Source organism: Symphalangus syndactylus, chromosome 5 (genome assembly GCF_028878055.3).
Source record: "Symphalangus syndactylus isolate Jambi chromosome 5, NHGRI_mSymSyn1-v2.1_pri, whole genome shotgun sequence".
Classification (NCBI taxonomy): Eukaryota; Metazoa; Chordata; class Mammalia; order Primates; family Hylobatidae; genus Symphalangus; species Symphalangus syndactylus.
In genome coordinates, this window is record NC_072427.2 from 110,720,684 (window position 1) to 110,738,727 (window position 18,044).

The following is an 18,044-nucleotide window of genomic DNA, read 5'->3' on the forward strand; positions in this document are numbered from 1 at the left end:
TTCACCATGGAATTGGTTATATGAAAGTTATGGCTCTGTTTTGTAAAATTTAGCCAAAAGAAAAAAAAAGGGTATTATCTGTAATAAGTAAACACTCTTCAAGAATAACTAAAGATTTCTACCAAAATAGAAAAATTTATAACTACATAACAAAACTTTAATTTTACAGCTAGTGTAATACTTATTTTCAATATAATAAATTGGTTTTACCATTTTTCTCAGTGCAATAAAAATCAGGAAATGTTCTTATTAAAAGATTCTGAATATTTTATCAAACATTTTATGTAAAAGGTTAAGATATAGAATATGTCTTAATCATATATAAGAAATATCTTATATAATTATATATCTATGTATAATTAAATATGAGATATACACTTATATATAAGATATATCTTATATAACATATATAAGATATGTATAATTATATATATCTTATATATAAGATATATATATAATATATATAAGATATGTATAAATCTTATATATCATTAATATGTATCTTATATAATATATATAAGATATAATTATATTTATATAAGATATATCTTATTATAATTATATTTAAGTATATATAAGTATATATATACTTAAATATTATTATATATCTATATAATTATATATTAAGATATATATTATATAAGATATAGAATATATCTTGATTATTGAAAACCAGTAGATCATATAATGATTAAAATATGTAAAACCTTTAACAGTCTCTATAAGTTTAATTATGAAGTTAAAAAATAATTCTTAAAAACAGACTGGAAATAGCTGTTTAAAATTGTGTTTACTGATATTCTATTTCTTGAAAAGGTAAACAATTTGGAGGCATAAAAGAGATACCAAGGCAGAAAAGAGTCACTAGTTTATAATTTACCAGAAGATGAGCAGAAACAGAGATGAACATGGGTTTGGGTTAATCTTTCTTTCTCCAGGCAGCATAGACCTGTTGCAGAATTTTGCTGGTTCTGGGGTCTACTGAAGCCTAATTGTTTTTTGAGCCACTTGGTACATGGACCAGAATAGCACACCCACACCAATACGTTGTCTCTCAAATCTAAAGAAGCCCACTAGGCCTTGTGCCTCTCTCGGTTGGCAACGTGACTAAATGCCACAACTTCCCCTGCACCTTAGAAAGTCTATCTCAACATGCTTCACACCACTGAATCCCCTGAAATTTCTCTGAAATAGAAGGCCACTGAATTTTTGTCAGATTTATTTTCCACTCTCGGGCTCACACATTTCTTACCAGTATTTCTAGAGAAGTTGTTTTTTGTTCACTAGGTTCAATTAATCAACATACTGATCATCAACGTAACAGACCAGTGTGACATCTGGTGAAAGGGAAAAACAAGTTCACTGTGAACTAAACTATAGCATAGGGCTGAAGAGTTCATAGTCTCCTAAGATATGAAAATAATGGTGTCTTGTGGTGTGGACTAAACTATAGCACAGGGCTGAAGAGTTAATATTCTCGTAAGGTATGAAAATAAAGGTGTACTGTGGTGTGGACTAAACTATAGCATAGGGCTGAAGAGTTATTATTCTCCTAAGGTGTGAAAATAAAGGTGTATTGCGGTGTAGACTAAATTATAGCATAGGGCTGAAGAGTTAACATTCTTGTAAGGTATGAAAATAAAGGTGTATTGTGGTGTGGACTAAACTATAGCATAGGGCTGAAGAGTTAATATTCTCCTAAGGTATGAAAATAAAGGTGTACTGTGGTGTGGACTAAACTATAGCATAGGGCTGAAGAGTTAATATTCTCATAAGGTATGAAAATAAAGGTGTATTGTGGTGTGGACTAAACTATAGCACAGGGCTGAAGAGTTAATATTTTCATAAGGTATGAAAATAAATGTGTCCTGTGGTGTGGTCTAAACTCTAGCATAGGGCTGAAGAGTTAATATTCTCCTGAGGTATGAAAATAAAGGTGTATTGTGGTTTTGCAAGCTGAACGTAAACAGCTTTTAGTGGACTCTACTAACAGGTGAAGAGGAAAAAGCATGTATTATATCAATAGCTGCATACCAGATATCAGGGCATGCGTTAATTCACTCAAGCAATGAAACTACATCTGGTACAACGGCTGTAATTGGTGTTACCACGTGGTTAAAGCTTATGATAATTCATTGTCATTCTCCAAGATCCATCTGTTTTCTGCACAAGTCAAATAGGCAAGTTAAATGGGGATGTGGTGGGTAACAGCACCCCTACATTCTGAGTTGGGAAAATAACCATAGGATGGGATCAGGGATCCACTGGACCAACTGTAAAATGCACCTTGGCTATAACTCCGTTATTCAACTGACCTATAAGCCCCTACTCTGATATATTGCAGTAATGTCTTAGGTCTCCTGGAATCAGTTTGGATCCAATATTCAGTATTGATTACTTGTTTTTCTCCTAATGCAAAGTCACCGTGACAAAAGGCTATACATCCCTTTTGGAAAGGATGGGGAAAGATTAATGATATAAATTTTTTTGGCAGTATAGTGAAGTCCTTCCTCAAGGGGACCTGGCCTCCCTTTCATTCAAGGAGTTCTGGGTCAGTAATTGGCTCCATTCTGGGAATTGATAGAGGTGCGCTTTCTGCTTTTATGATTCAATTTAGACTTCTATTTCTTGACCTAGATCAATTAGACAAATAGTCCGACTCACAGATAACTTACGGAATTGGCTAATTGATCTTGGTGTCCCTAGGGGTAGAATAGATAGAGAGTGTGCTAAATTCTTACCTGATCTGTATAAGCCAAAGAAAGAGTTCTAGGTCAGGAATAAATAATCGGAAATTTTCAATTTCATTTGTAGTGTAGACCAGCTTTTGTTTGAACCAATCAACTAAACTGTTAGATCCTTTTCTAACCCCTCATGCTGCAATATTAAATGAAGGATCTCTGCTTAGCCGGCCTGTATCAACAAATTTAGCCAGATCCAACGTTATGTTCCTACTATCCCACACCCTTAATACTTATTTCTCACATATTCCCAGGGTTTCTGTGTGTATAAATTGAAAAAATTATGTAGTTCTTTTGGAGTGTGGCATATCTATTCATGGGGTACACTTCGACCTCAGCTTTCTGCTAGAACTTGAGTCTGGGTACAAGTCTAGAATAAAAAAGTGGTGGGACAGGGGCACTGAGGAGAATTAATAGCATCTTGCAAGGAAACTACTTGGGGAGGGGGCATTACAGTTTCCTCAGTCAATGCAGGTTTAATCTCTAAATGATGGTGAAAGGGACACTTCTAAAATTCAGTAAAATTTAAGAGTACAATTCCCTTTTCTTCATTATAGTATTTTCAGATGACCCATTCAAATTTTGAGCATCCCATTTCTTCCTTAATCCTTACTCTTAAGATCTTCAACAGATTGGGTGAGACTCACCCACGTTATGGAGGACATCTGTTTCATTTAAGGTCTACTGATCATCAATGTTAACCTCATCAGACAGCAACATCCAGACTGGCGTATTTAGATTAGTGTTTAACAGAAGTGGATACCATGGCCTAGGCAAGTTGACACACAAAAAGTAACCATCACAATGTATGAAATATTCAGTATGGGTGTCTGTTTTTATTTTTTCTTTTGGTGTATTTTTAATATTTAGGGAAGTTTGTAATTTTGCTCTAGAAATTGCATGAATGATTTTATGTTTGTAAAATATCCTTTTTCTTTGATTCTTTTAAACACCATGAATATGAAGTTGTATAGTTTTCCTTTCCCCTTTCCAGGATACCATCACCCACATTTAGTAGATATCAATAACTTTCGAGTGTTTTTCATTGTTTCCTTAAATAGACTTGATCTTTTACTATTTGATTTGTTAGCTTTAAATAATACCCTTTGACATCTAGCAATTACGATGAGGTAATCAGAAAACTAATTTTATTTTTTATCTTCTTATCAAAGCCATCTGTTCCATTTTGTGTTAGATGAATTATTTCCACATTATCAGAGCATGTACAATATATAATCTATTCTGTCAACTTTAGCCTTTCTTTTATTTTTTAAATAACAATTACTCCTTTCCACCTGGAGTTCATCCTCTCATAATGTTGTCAAGGAGGCTTCCACAAACAATATTCACAAAGTTTCTTGCATGTTCAAAATGTGTTTTGTTTTTAAACTTCAAGAGCACCTGCCTTTTCTGACTCTTTCTTTCCTAAATAATCATAAATTTTTCTACACTCTCTCTCCTGGGTAGAATGTGGTTGTGGTTGTGACTATTTCACATTATAAAATGATGACTGTATAAATTATTATACAAACTAGAAGGGGTTTTGGAGTGAAGTGGGTCAATATCATGGTATAATAATTATACCAGCATCATAGGCATAAAAATCTGTCTTGCACCAACTGTGATAAATGGAGTTTTGTCCTGAGACCAGCATGATATGTGTTATTTTACATTATCCCTAGACAAGTTGATAACCACATAAGGAAATGAGACAGGACATGAAAGGAGCCCAAAAATGAGTATGATAATAGAAAACTCCTGCAGAGAATAGTTTTTACTCAATCCTTCAAAAATAATCTATTCCTGATTAGAGAAAAAGCACTTGGAATATTTAAGCCTCTACACACATCTCTCAATGTTTAAGAGCTGTTAGCAGGAGAACAAAAGTTCAGAGACAGTAGTTCTCCAATTGTGTAGACAAATCTGATTCTGGCTACTTGTGCATAGTACATAGTACATGGTGCTAGAGAAGCAGGTGCTTACTATGGGGAATAGAATCACATGGGGACTTTATGCAAACAAATGTTTAAGGAATCTGATATGATATGAGTGACACACTAACAGTACACCATAATGCAGGGGAGAATTACTAGTATGGTTTGACTGTGTCCCCACCTAAATCTCATCTTGAATTGTAGCTCCCATAATTCTCACGTGTTGTGGGAGGGACTCATGGCAGATAATTGAATCATGGAGATGGTTTCTCCTATACTGTTCTCCTGTTAGTGAATAAGTCTCATGAGATCTGATGATTTATTTCCTCTTTCACTTGTCTGCCAAGACAATGTAGACTTGTCTGTCTACGTTGTCTCTTGTCTGCCACCATGTAAGACGTGCCTTTAGCCTTCTCCATGTTCGTGGGTCCTCCCTAGCCACCTGGAACTGTGAGTCCATTAAACCTCTTCTTTTTTATAAAGTACACAGTCTTGGGTATGTCTTTATCAGCAGCATGAAAACCGACTAATACACTTAACTGTCAATCTCTAAGTTTCAAATTGTGGCTAGTTACAATTTCTAGGGGAAAAAGTTATAAGAAAAATATTAGTGGCAGGAAAAAAAGACTCCATCACTGGTTAGTCCAAAGGCCTTAACTGGTATTTTTATCTTACACCTCTTCCATCTATTCTTGTATACCTCTTGTATATGGGCATGTGCAGACATGTTATAAGTTAAGGTTTCTTTTTTGTCTTTAAATATACTTACATTTCCTCCAGGATAAAATTGCTTAAAAGACTATAATTTTTCTCACTGAATAACCATGGAAATGCTGTCAACAATTTAAGCCCATAAAAAATGACATGTTTCTGGATTTTCTGTTCTGTTCCATTATCTATACATCCAGTTGTAAACCTCAGCCATACTACCTCTATGACTGGTGCCTAAAAGGAGTATATAGTGAGTCTTGGAAGAAAAAGGTGGTGCTCATCTAATTTTGTTCTTCCTAGAAATCATTTTCTATATAATATGTCCTTTAGATTTCTATATAAAATTTAGAATTAGCTTAACAATTTCTACAAAGAACTCTGCTATAATTGTTTTTTGAATATGCATTGAATATATAGATCAATTTGGTGAGAGATACAATCATAACAACATTAAGCCTTCCAATCTGTAATCACATTATACATTGCAATATATTAGGTTAGTGCAAAAGTAATTGCAGTTTTTGCATTACTTTCAATGGTAAAAACCGCAGTTACTTTCACACCAATCTTAATATTTAGATCTCGTTTTATTTTTCTCAGCAAAGTTTTGAAGATTTCAGTAAACAAGTATGGCATACATTATGCTAAGTTTATTCCTGCGTTCATGTTTTTAATGTTATTACTAATGGCATGTGTTGTAATGTATTAATTTTTATCCTTCTCTTATTGCATTGGCAAGAATGTTGATGCAATATTGAATTTCAGTGGTTAGACTGGATATCTCTACTTTGTTCTAGAACTTAGAAGGAAATAACTCCTTTTTTTTCATGTAGGGCCAGCTTCATGCACTGAACTTTGTACAGTCACACAAGATTTCATGCTCAAAAGTTCCCTGTTCTTGATTTAATGCTCTCTTATTACTGCCTTACATTTTTAAATAATTTTACCTCTGTGTTTTATAAGTGCAGTACGATGGGACACTTGAGTACAAGTGTGAGCAGAGACATCTGTGATATACATGTTCAGTGTCTTACTGTTCTATTCACATTCAGCATTTGTGATGCCTCGTGAACACAGAATTCTTGTGGACCCACAGTGCGTGAGAGTTCAGCAAGACTCTGAGTACAAGATAAGCATTTTATGTCTATAAACGAGTGAACAAGGTTGACAACTCCAAGAGGCTACACTTTCCCTTCAAAACCAGAACTCAATTCAATTGCAAACAGGCAGTGACTTTCCAATAAACACAAACAACCAAGGGACCCTATTACATAATTTATTTTCTCTGTTACTTTACTGTATTAATTAACTACCTATGCTGAAAGTGACACAGAAGGAAAGGAAAAGAAAGAAGGATCAATAGTTCTTTTTTTTGTCCTTCCTTATTACTTATTCCATCTATTTTTTGTTTTTGTTTTTTACTTTCTGTTTGTCAGTCTTTTGATTTATTATTTTTGTATTTCATCTTAAATACTGTTAATCAACTATAACTATTTTTATGGTTGTTTTAGTGTTCACAATATGTATCCTTATGTTATTAGTTTATTTTAACATAATACTATACCATATAAACACACAGTATAAGCAGCGTGTTATGTCCTAAAAACGGTTTCAGAAAATGAAAGGAAACTTCTACATTGGTAATCAGTTTGATTATGTATACCTTAGCTTCCATCGAATAACAGCTTCCTTGCTTAAAAACTGTAATAGTTCATCTAGTTCAATTTAGTTAGTGATAAATTCCTCTAACTTTTGTTGTTTGGAAAAGTATCAGTTTTACCTTAATTTGTTGTAGATATTTTATTCTATATACAATTCTAGATTGACAGTTATTTTTCCTTCCTACTTTAAAGATATTCTGTGGTCTACTGCCTGGCATAGTTTCCTTTTTTTCTTTCTCTTTGCTTTCTTTTATTTTTTCTTCTTTCTTTCTTTCTTTCTTTTTTTTTTTTTTTTTTTTTTTTGAGACAGAGTCTCACTCTCAGTCAGGCTGAAGTGCAGTGTCATGAACACAGCTCACTGCTTGACCTCTCACACTCAAGCCATCCTCCCACCTCAGCCTCCTGAACAACCAGGACTACAGGCACAAACCACAATGCCTGGCTATATATATAATTTTTTGTGTGTATATACTAGGACTCACTATGTTGGCCAGGCTGGTCCCAAACACCTGGGGTCAAGCAATCCTTCTGTCTTGGCCTCCCAAAGTGCTGGGATTTCAGGCATGAGCCACCATGCCCAGTCCTGGAATACTTTCTAATGAGAAATCTGTGAACACGGTTATCTTTGATTTTCTGTACACTATTACTAGATGTTCATCCATGGCATGTGTGGTTTACATTGTGCAACAGATTGAAGCAGATAAAAGCCATTGTCTGTACATCATACTTCTTTCTACTACATGCTCTGCAATTTTCCAGCCAAACCCACTTCTCTGAACTTCTATCTCTATCTCCTCATATCAAGAAGATTGTCATGCTGTGTTTTGGATACCTCTCTCTGCATCAGGTTCAAGAAAATCCCTTCAGACAAAGTCAGAGTAATAACAGAATTTACATCAATTTTCTCTCTTCTCTTAGAGTTCATAGTTCTGTGCTGCTTATGGTAAAATATCTGACAATTTATTAGTTCTACATTTTATCCTGTTTCCTAGTTTTGTAAGGCAAACAGACAAGTTCACATCTGGTTATTCTACCGTAGTTAGAGACTTTAAATTTTTATTTTAATATGCTTACTATGGTGGCATTTTAGAGTTCTGTTTTTTTAAATTTTTGTCTTCTCCTCCTCCCTCTTCCACACCCTGCATTTCTGTTTGTCTACTCTTTGACTGATGCATTGTTCCAGCTCAGCTTTGAGCACATTGGTTCCTACTCTGTATGATGCCATCTTTTTTCTGGGAGCACATTTTATTAGGTGATTTCTAAGTTCTCTTCCCTCCTTGTCTCTTTGTGTCAAGCAATGCAACACTTTGCCTGTTACGGATTGAATTGTGTGCCATCAGCGACATTCATATGTTGGAGTCATAATCCTCAGTACCTCAGAAACTGACCTTATTTGGAGATAGTGTCTTATAGAGGTAATCAAGTTAAAATGAGGTCATAAGGTCTGCCCTGATTTAATATGACTGAAAAGGGGGAAACTTGGAGAAACACACACACACACACACACACACACACACACACACACACACGTCTCCATGTGAAGGACTACAGGGTGAAGATGACAATCTAAAAGCCAAGGCATAAGGCCTGAAACAGATTCTTCCCTCAGAGCCCTCAGAAGAAATCAACACTGCTGAGACCTGATCTTAGACATCTAACATCCTGAACAGTGAGACAGTGAATTTCTGTTGCTTAAACTATTCAGGTTGTGATACCGTGTTACGATAGTCTTAGGACACTAATACATCCCCCTATAAATTTTAGAAGAGAAGCAGGAAAATTCAAAACTAAGCTACCATCATTTTTCTTCCAGAATATCTTATTATAAAATATATGAAAATTTTCACAACATAAAGCTTTACAGTGGATGAAGGCCAACCGAAACACATGGCTGCCTGTGCACATGTGCATACACACAGAAAACTTTGGGCATTACCTTAGGAATCTGATAAGTTTCTCACTTTAATATTCAACTGTTTGACTACTTTTTTCATGTGCATGTGCAACTAAATGTTATTGGAGAAAAACACCACATGCTGATTGCTCTCAATTTAAATGTGTGATTGTTAATCTCAGAACAGCTGGTCATCATTATTACTTAGAAATTAAACTACGCGGCCGGGCGCGGTGGCTCACGCCTGTAATCCCAGCACTTTGGGAGGCCGAGGCAGGCGGATCACGAGGTCAAGAGATCAAGACCATCCTGGATAACACGGTGAAACCCCGTCTCTACTAAAAATATTTAAAAAAAAATTCGCCGGGCGTGGTGGCGGGCGCCTATGGTCCCAGCTACTCGGGAGGCTGAGGCAGGAGAATGGCGTGAACCCGGGAGGCGGAGGTTGCAGTGAGCGGGGATCGCGCCACTGCACTCCAGCCTGGGCGACAGAGCGAGACTCTGCCTCACAAAAAAAAAAAAAAAAAGAAAAGAAAAGAAATTAAACTACACATTTCAATGAATTTTTCATTCCACTCTCCTAGAAAGCTATTTTAAACTTCCTTCTTTTTCCACAAATATTCAGAACTACCACAGTTATCTTTACATCACCCAATGATCTCACTTCCTATGTTGCTAAGAAAATTGGATCAATCACAAAAGAACTTTAGGATCCACTAGCACATGTACCCAGCTGCCTGAGACCACGCCCAACTCCTTGCTTGCTTGTTCATACGGATAAGCTATGAAACTCCTAGCTACCAACTCACTTTCATTTTTGTGCACTACATCCCTTTGCTTTACCTATGCAAAACTTGGCTTTGATATTTTGTTCCTCTTTCTAAAACATCTTCAAATTTTCCCTCTCTCCTGGATCTTACCATCAGTACATAAATGTGTCATTGTATCTGCATCCTATAATAAAAGCTCTCTTAATTTCAATTCTGTCTTCATCTACTGCCCCGTTTTTGTTTGCTTGTTTGATTGATTGGGTTTTCTTAACTTCCCTTTACAAGAACATGCCTTGGAATACTAAAAGTAGTTTATACTAATTTTTTTACTCTTTTTATTTTTTTTTGTCTCTTCAGCCCACTTCATCAATCTTTCATTGTAGAACTTTGGTATTCCTTTTACCAATTTACCAATTAATTTCCCACCGTTAAATCTAATGATTAATACTTAATCTTTAAGCTGATCTACCAATAGCATATAACATATTTAAATATCTCCTGCTTTTTGGAAGAATGGCTTCATTTGGATTCCAGTCATCTATTTTTGTCTGGTTTCCCCCACCCCTCTGACAGCTTTCCAGTCTCATATGCTTGTTTATCCTAATCTCCTGAACTTTTGGTGTTGGATATTATAGAACTCCATCTTTGATATTCTTCTTTTCTTTAGCTATACAACCTCTTTTTTGATCTCACATCACTATATGGCTTTAATTACTATCTACATGCCAATCCTTGGCAGACTGATGCACAGCGTATGTAGTACAGACCTCTGCTGAGTTTCTAGCACGTGTATCCAAATGACTACTTGTTATTTTAAAAATTGTATTAATGTGTAACATCATAAGGCATAGGCAGTATAAATAGAGACTTAATGGTTAGCTTTTTCTAAACATCACACTGTATTAGTTTATAACATTATTTGTATATGGACTTACACAAAGTTATAACTCATTTAACTATGTTTTATATATAACCCAGCATGAATTTTATAGATGTCATTGAGTTTGTGATTAGGGGTTGTGCTATCCAAATTTTAGGATTTTAGGACTCCTGTTTGTATTTCTTATTTATCTTTTTTATTATCTAGTAGATTTCATAAGAATAAGAAGATATAAATGTTCTAGTTTATAATATTATTTGTATATGGATTTAAATAAATGTATAACTCATTTAACTATATTTTATTTGTAACCCAGCATGAATTTTATAGATATCATTGAAAAGGGATTGGGCTATCCAAATTTTAGAACTCCTATTTTTATTTTGTATTTCTCTTTTTTTACTATCTAGTATATTTCATAAGAATAAGAAGATATACATGTTCTTGAGATAGAGATGCATTTTCTCCCTCTTCTCTGAGACTAAATTGTTGTCCAAGATGAACTAGGATAAATCAGGAGTGAGAACCTTCTTTAAATATGGCTATATCTAGACTGGATCTTAGAGAGAAACAGAGTCATCTTTCTCAAAGCCATTCTGACTGAGTAGAGAACTGAGCTTGGCCATGTTAGTGCGTGAACATGGAAAAAGACCAACAGTCGAGTCTCAAGAAAAGACTCAGGAAAGCACATTGCCTGTGCTATTATTAATGGTGTTAGTAAATCAAACACATATTTATGTAATGAGAATTCTGTATAAATTATTTTGTTTATATATAGTAGACTCACACATGTATTATTTTATGGATGCTACATATACCTATATGATAAATAAGTAAAGCTAGTAGAGAGAGAGAATGATTGCATTATTTTTTCTTGTCAAAAAAGGAAAGACAGGTTAGGATGTGAAAAATCACAAATGACCACAATGCTGAGACAGAATGTATATGAAAAAAATTAAATTATGAAATTAACTCTCCATAATACTATAATGATAATTTAAATATAATACATATTAATACACATTGATATGAAAACTTCTTTCTCACCTTCAAATAATTATCTAATTTGTGTAATTATATCAACCAGAGTTGGAAATTCAGACTTAAAATGCCTGTATCTCACAGAAAAAATAAAGCAATTTTAATTTTATAAATTAAAGTGAATCACCCATGAAATAGGCTGTAAAGTCCTCCTATAATGCTCAAAAGTGCTGCATGGGCCAAAAATAATAATTTATGTTTCATGAGAAAAGTTTAGTGGCTGTACTGTAACATAAAGCTGTTTCTGTCATGTTAAAGAATTTTAAGCATTTTAGGCGTGAAAAGATGTTGCCAACCTATACCTGTTTTATAAATAGTGAGAAATAGTGGTCTTTTGATCATATTTACAGCATTATGCTGAGAGATTGAAAACAGGTTCATCACCTACAACTTGCAATAAGAAAGAACCTGTCTACATTGAATTTTATTCATTTAAGTCTCCTAGCAACATACCCAAAATATAACAGTAAATTAATGCATAAAATACATTTTTTCTCTGCCCAGAACAAAATTAATTTTCTAGAGTATTCATGGTATTCTGAAAAGATTTGACTTACCAGTGTTACATTTTTGGAAGATGACAGGTTATGTCACAGAACCCAGCACAAAATTAGAAAAAAATTGTTTCTATTTTAAGAGATAAGATTACAATAATATCGTGATTTTCTTGTTGTTGTAAATCCACTGGGTATTGCATAAATAGCTCACTAATTAGTTTTAAACTGTGTGTTGAAATGAATAGCTGTTACTCCTATATGTTAACAGTTGTCTCTTGAAATAATTACTATTTAGGTTTGTAAAGTATTCATTAAATGTCTGCCAAATTACTTAAAAATCATAATAGACATTTAATGGGTGCTTTAAAACTGAAATAGAAATTACATTTGATTATAAGTAACTGTAGGTTTATAAAGCTATCATTATATGTCTATTAAGACCATTTAACTTAAGTGTTCCACAATTAGAGAAGAGCCAGGATTTTAATTGCACATTTGCAAACTGCTAACTTGCTTTGCTAAATATTCATTTAATCCACTGCAGAAAAGTCTGAGTGAGGTATGAAGATTTCATCTCTTTTTTTTCTTAAGCAATTGTCACACTGTATTCTGTGGGATTAAATGATCTAACTAATGTATGTCATGTGTAATAATGATGCCATATGTAAAAAATAAGAGATTTGTGTTTGATCATGTATCTTCAAACACAGGAGACATTTAACTTATTCTTCTCCCCCCTCAAATAAGTCCTCTTGGTGGGCCAAGTGATATTCTCTTCCCCGTCTTTCAGATTACTGACTCATATTGGTGCTATGACCAAATAGCTGAGATAGAAAATAATTAGTACCACATTATGATTCAGTGCTTCCTGTCTTGCTGTTTGGAAGTACATCCCAAGTTGCCAATAAAAAAGCATAATTTCCCATTAATTACCTTGCTAAGCAGTTGCTTGTTATCACAGAAGTTAAGTGGAGATTAAAAGGAAGGCTAAATTGCACTTTTATTTCTTGAAGTGTCAACTAATCTTGAAGTCAAGATCAGTGTGCAAAATTGAAAGACAAGAAAGATTGTAATTTGGTTGCACGTTCAGTTCCGTAGCTAAATAAAGTATCTCAGACAGCAGGCTTTTAGAGGCACTAAAACTCCTTTCACAAAGGTATCCACTTTTAGTTCTTCCGTATATCTCCATTAGACACCTGAGTTTGCCTCTTGTAAACCTGAACAAGAAAACATTCTGCTGAGAGGAACTTTATTTATATATCATTTCTTCTCTAAATGCTTCTTCTTCCTGGGAACATTTGCATTTAAACAAGCTTTTGATTTCTTTGGAATCCATCTGCCTACACTTACCCTATTTTTTACCCCTGAACAAACATCACCTGTGAAGTATGTTGTAAACACTGTTGCTGCTTTCTTTCTTAATTTTGTATATATCCATTTAAAATGATGGTACAGATACAGCTTGGCCCATTAAACGTGAGGCACAGCACCAGGCTCTTCGGGTGGTCTTTCCATGGATTCCTAGTCATTCAAGCAATCTTCTGACAAAGACAGTGGCATTTATAACCCACTTAGTATCTTTGAATCCATTTCTGGGAAAACTAACAAAGATGAGGAGAGCTTAGGCCAAACATATTACAGACCTAATTTTTTTGTCAATCCACTGAATTTTGTCCATCTCATCAGAATTCCCTAAATCTAAGATATGTGTCCAAGTCCCAACAAGTCCCCTATTTTGGTGGGGAAGGGAGTAGCTTCTAATTTAAATCATTACAAACAAGGTAAAACCTTCAGGGCCAGCTCACTACTTATCTTTAGCCTCAACCTATGGCTGGGGTTCGTTTTAGGGCCATATTTCACTAGTTCTATTTACATTTGCGTGTATAAGGCTTGGTGAAAATCCCAGGTTCTATATTCAAAGGGAGATACTCAATAGTTTAAATTCAATGCTAATTTTTTAAAATGGGATATTTATAATAAAAATACAGGTTTCTTTTGATTTGTTCAATAAGGGAAGATTAAGCAATAGTCAACTATGTGTAAGAAGTTGAGTGGATTTGATATTTGGCTGTTTTCCGTCATGCAAGGCAGAGTGGCATAGTTACATCATCCCCTGTTATCTCTTCCATGAGAATGAGGTTGCAAGTTGCCATTTGTAATAACTCTTGCACTATAATTTCTTTCAACACAGCCCATTTCATTTATTTACATTGCTTGCTCTTCCCCTAGAGGTGTCTCTTCTTTTTGACATCTGCTTTATGTGATTATCTCCTGGTTCTATCCATAGAACCAGAGCTACCATTACGGACTGGACTTACCATGAAGAAAAATAAACATAATTTATACTGATTCCAAAGAAGGGGCCCTAACAATGTATTCACATCATCCTATGTTTCAGTAAAATTTTCAGTCATAAGATGTAGTTGCACTCTCCCTTTTTTTTCTTGAAGACGTCCCAGAAAACTATGTAAGCTTCAGTCTTCACAGAACCTGGACCCACCACTGACTGTGTGATAATTACATTCCAAACACAGTCATCAGCAGAATGGAGTAAAATTTCTCAGACAGCTTGTTTCTTGCTTGTTTTTTAATTCCCAGGGAGGCAGTCTTTGCTAAATCTTATAAATTAAAGACAAGATGTTTTCATGGAAGAATTCAAAGAAAAGTGAAATAGAGGTATCATTTGCCTACAAGACAAATTGTTTTTTGCTGCAGGCATAAAAATGTTAGTGCTAAAATCTTTGTCAATAACAAGTCAGAAATCTGATCTTACAGAAATCAAGCATTAGATTTGTAAATAAAAGCATAATTCTGATGAATCCTGAATGGATACCCTCTGCTTCCACTTTGATTTTACTCATTAGCATTAATTTTTGTGGATATAGTTTGATGGGCAAGTGTATTTAAAGTATAGGTTAGCATTTTTTAAGGTACAGGAGGGAATGAACAAGATGAAATATCTATATAAAACTAGATAGAATCTTTCTGACCAGTAAGTTTTAGAAATGATTTCTTAGTAGTTACTAATATTCACTCTTATAATGATTCAAATATATTCATTCATTTTTAAGTAGTACATTGATGTTCTTGGGTGTAAAAAAACAAGCCAAGAAAGAAAGAACTGAAGATGACACTAATTTAGAAACTCGTTTTTTATTAAGTACTTTTTAACTCTTTGTCTATAGAAAGAAGTGCAGAAAAGTGAATAGCCTGTTCACTTGTCATGAGGTTAACACATCCATGTAACTACCACACAGTTTGCAGATTAGAACATTACCATCTGCTAGATGCCCCTTCCTTCTCCTTTTCGATTTACACTTACTCTCTTGCCCACAGTAGCTACTATCCTGACTTGTGTTGATTTGTCAACTCTATCCTGATAGAGTTGACTTGCCTGTTTATCAAAACTCAATATAAAATTATGTATTTGCTTGGGTATGAGTGCAACATTAGTGTACTTTCTTATAATTTTGGTGCATACGTGAACATTATTGTAAACAATATGTGTGCTATATATTAAGTTGTGTGTATACCTAGAACTTGATTTAATAATTTATAGTATGTGAATGTGTTCAAATTTGGTAGATAATTACAGGCAACTTTTCCAAAACAATTGTGCCAGTTTGTACTCCAAATACTCATGTTACAAGAGTTCTAGTTGTTCTACATTCTAGCCTCCATTTGGTATTGCCCATTTTCTTTTTTTTGTATTTCCATTATTATTATTTATTTTTATTTAGGCTATTCCACTGAAGATGTAGTAGTACTAAATTCCGTTTCCATAATTACTAATAAAAGTAAGTACGTGAGCACGTTTATTAGCTATTTGAATATCATATAAAGTGATGTGACTCTTAAGTGTTTTCAAATTATTTTGAAATAATTTTAACTTTACAAAAAAACTCAAAAACACAATAGAACAGGGTCTTTCCAAGTACCTTTCCCTCAACTTTCACTAATATTAACATCTTAGACAATCATGGTACATTTATTACAATTAAAAAATACTATTGATACAATGATGTTGACAAAACCACAGACTTTACTCAAATGTCACCAGTTTTTTCACTAATGGGTACTGAATGTTCTATCCAGTGATCCGTGAATTATGCACTCAATGTGGTTGGTGGAAACATACTATTCCCTGTTCTGCGTGAGTTCTGAGTACTATTCTCTATAACCTGTCGGATATTTTCTCTCCCTCCCTGATCCTAGCCTTGAGTTGAGTATTTTTCTCATTATCAGTACTTTCCTGAATAATATAGGATGACTCTGTTCAGATCTCCCATATTCATTCTCCTTCTCCTTTTCTCTCTCTCTGTTCTCTACAGTACTCAGCACTATGAACTGTAGGGGTTACAGTCTGTCTGGTATTTTAGCTCTGTGTCCCAAACTCAAGACATCCTCTAAGTTCTATGTTAGATTTTCATTCTTCACAATACCCTGGAAACTATCAAGGCAGGAACACAGAATAATCGTAAGGTTCCATTCATTTGTTTCCTGTCTCTCAAGATCACCATGCTAAGTTTGCTGGTGCCTAATGTCTTGAAAACTCTTATGATATATTTTTTATATTGATTTAGGGCAGGAGCATAAATCCATTTCCTGTTACTCTATCTTGGATAGAAGCAGAATGCCATTATCTCTTCACAGAGATTAGCTTTATTACTGTAATATTTAATTTTGTGACTATTTTCCAATATCATAGTTTATTTTTCCCTGAAAAAATGATAATTTAAATATCTTGGAGTTTTTTCTGAATAAATTAAAGTTTAATGAAGAAAAATCACCAGTAGACTTATGATTATCACTAGTTAGCTGTGTTATATGTTAAGAATAGGTTACTATTAGAATATGAAGGAGCATTTTTTTGGTCACACTAATCATTCTGGAAAGGCTACCTGAAAATTGTGATGCTTTAGCTAGATTTTGAAGGGTATTTAGAAAGAAACCAGACAAAGAATAGAGAGCAATAAATTAAGTTGCGAAAATAGCATCTAGGATTCATGCGCCACATTCAGTCAGAGGCCATTGCAAGTGATTTAACAGACTTGCAATGACAAATATCCAGAAAGTACCAACAGAAAAGCAACAGATATGTAAATCATCTTATTAAGAAAATCAGTAGAGAAGATAAATTTAATGTTACCCAGAGAGGATATGTGCATTAAAATTCCCATTCAATCCCCTGCCTCTCCATGTAGAATTTATCTGATGAAAGTATGTCTGACAAGTACCTCCGAACTATTGTCACTTAAATAACTTTCTATACAACTTATATATATATATATAGATATTCCTAGAAAAGTGTCATTTAGATGTAGAAAAAGTTTCATTATATATCCTTAATAAAGAATATACAGCAACCTGCATTTTTGGTGAATATTGGAGGAAAAGATTAGCATAAATAGACACTTTCCATTTTAATGGCTCTGGGTTTGTGCTTCATTGCAATCTTTGTGAATTACCTGCTTTGAGTCTTTAAAAACAAAATGGGCAGGAGATTGTGATATATTAGTGGTTTTACTAAAATCTAAAATTTAAATAAACAAACAAAATCTTAGAATTTTCCCTAAGAAGCTTTCTGCTGTCTTCCAGTAATGAAATTGCTTTATTTTAAATTGCTTGCAGTACATTTTTGAATCCCATGGGCTACAATTTTGTGTGTCTATAAATGGACATTGATTGCACTACTTAGAAATCATTTTTCAGTAGTGTGGTCTAGTGTTATTTATCATAATCTCAGTTTTTATAACTTCCTTAGGGATAGTCTAGGTTAAGAACATGACTTCTGATAGTTATATCTCAATTGACACAGAAAGACTAGAAACTGACTCCTGTAATGAATTGTGCAATACTTTCTTTTCACATGTCAACTCCATTTTTTAATACTGCAACTTATCCATCAAAACCAG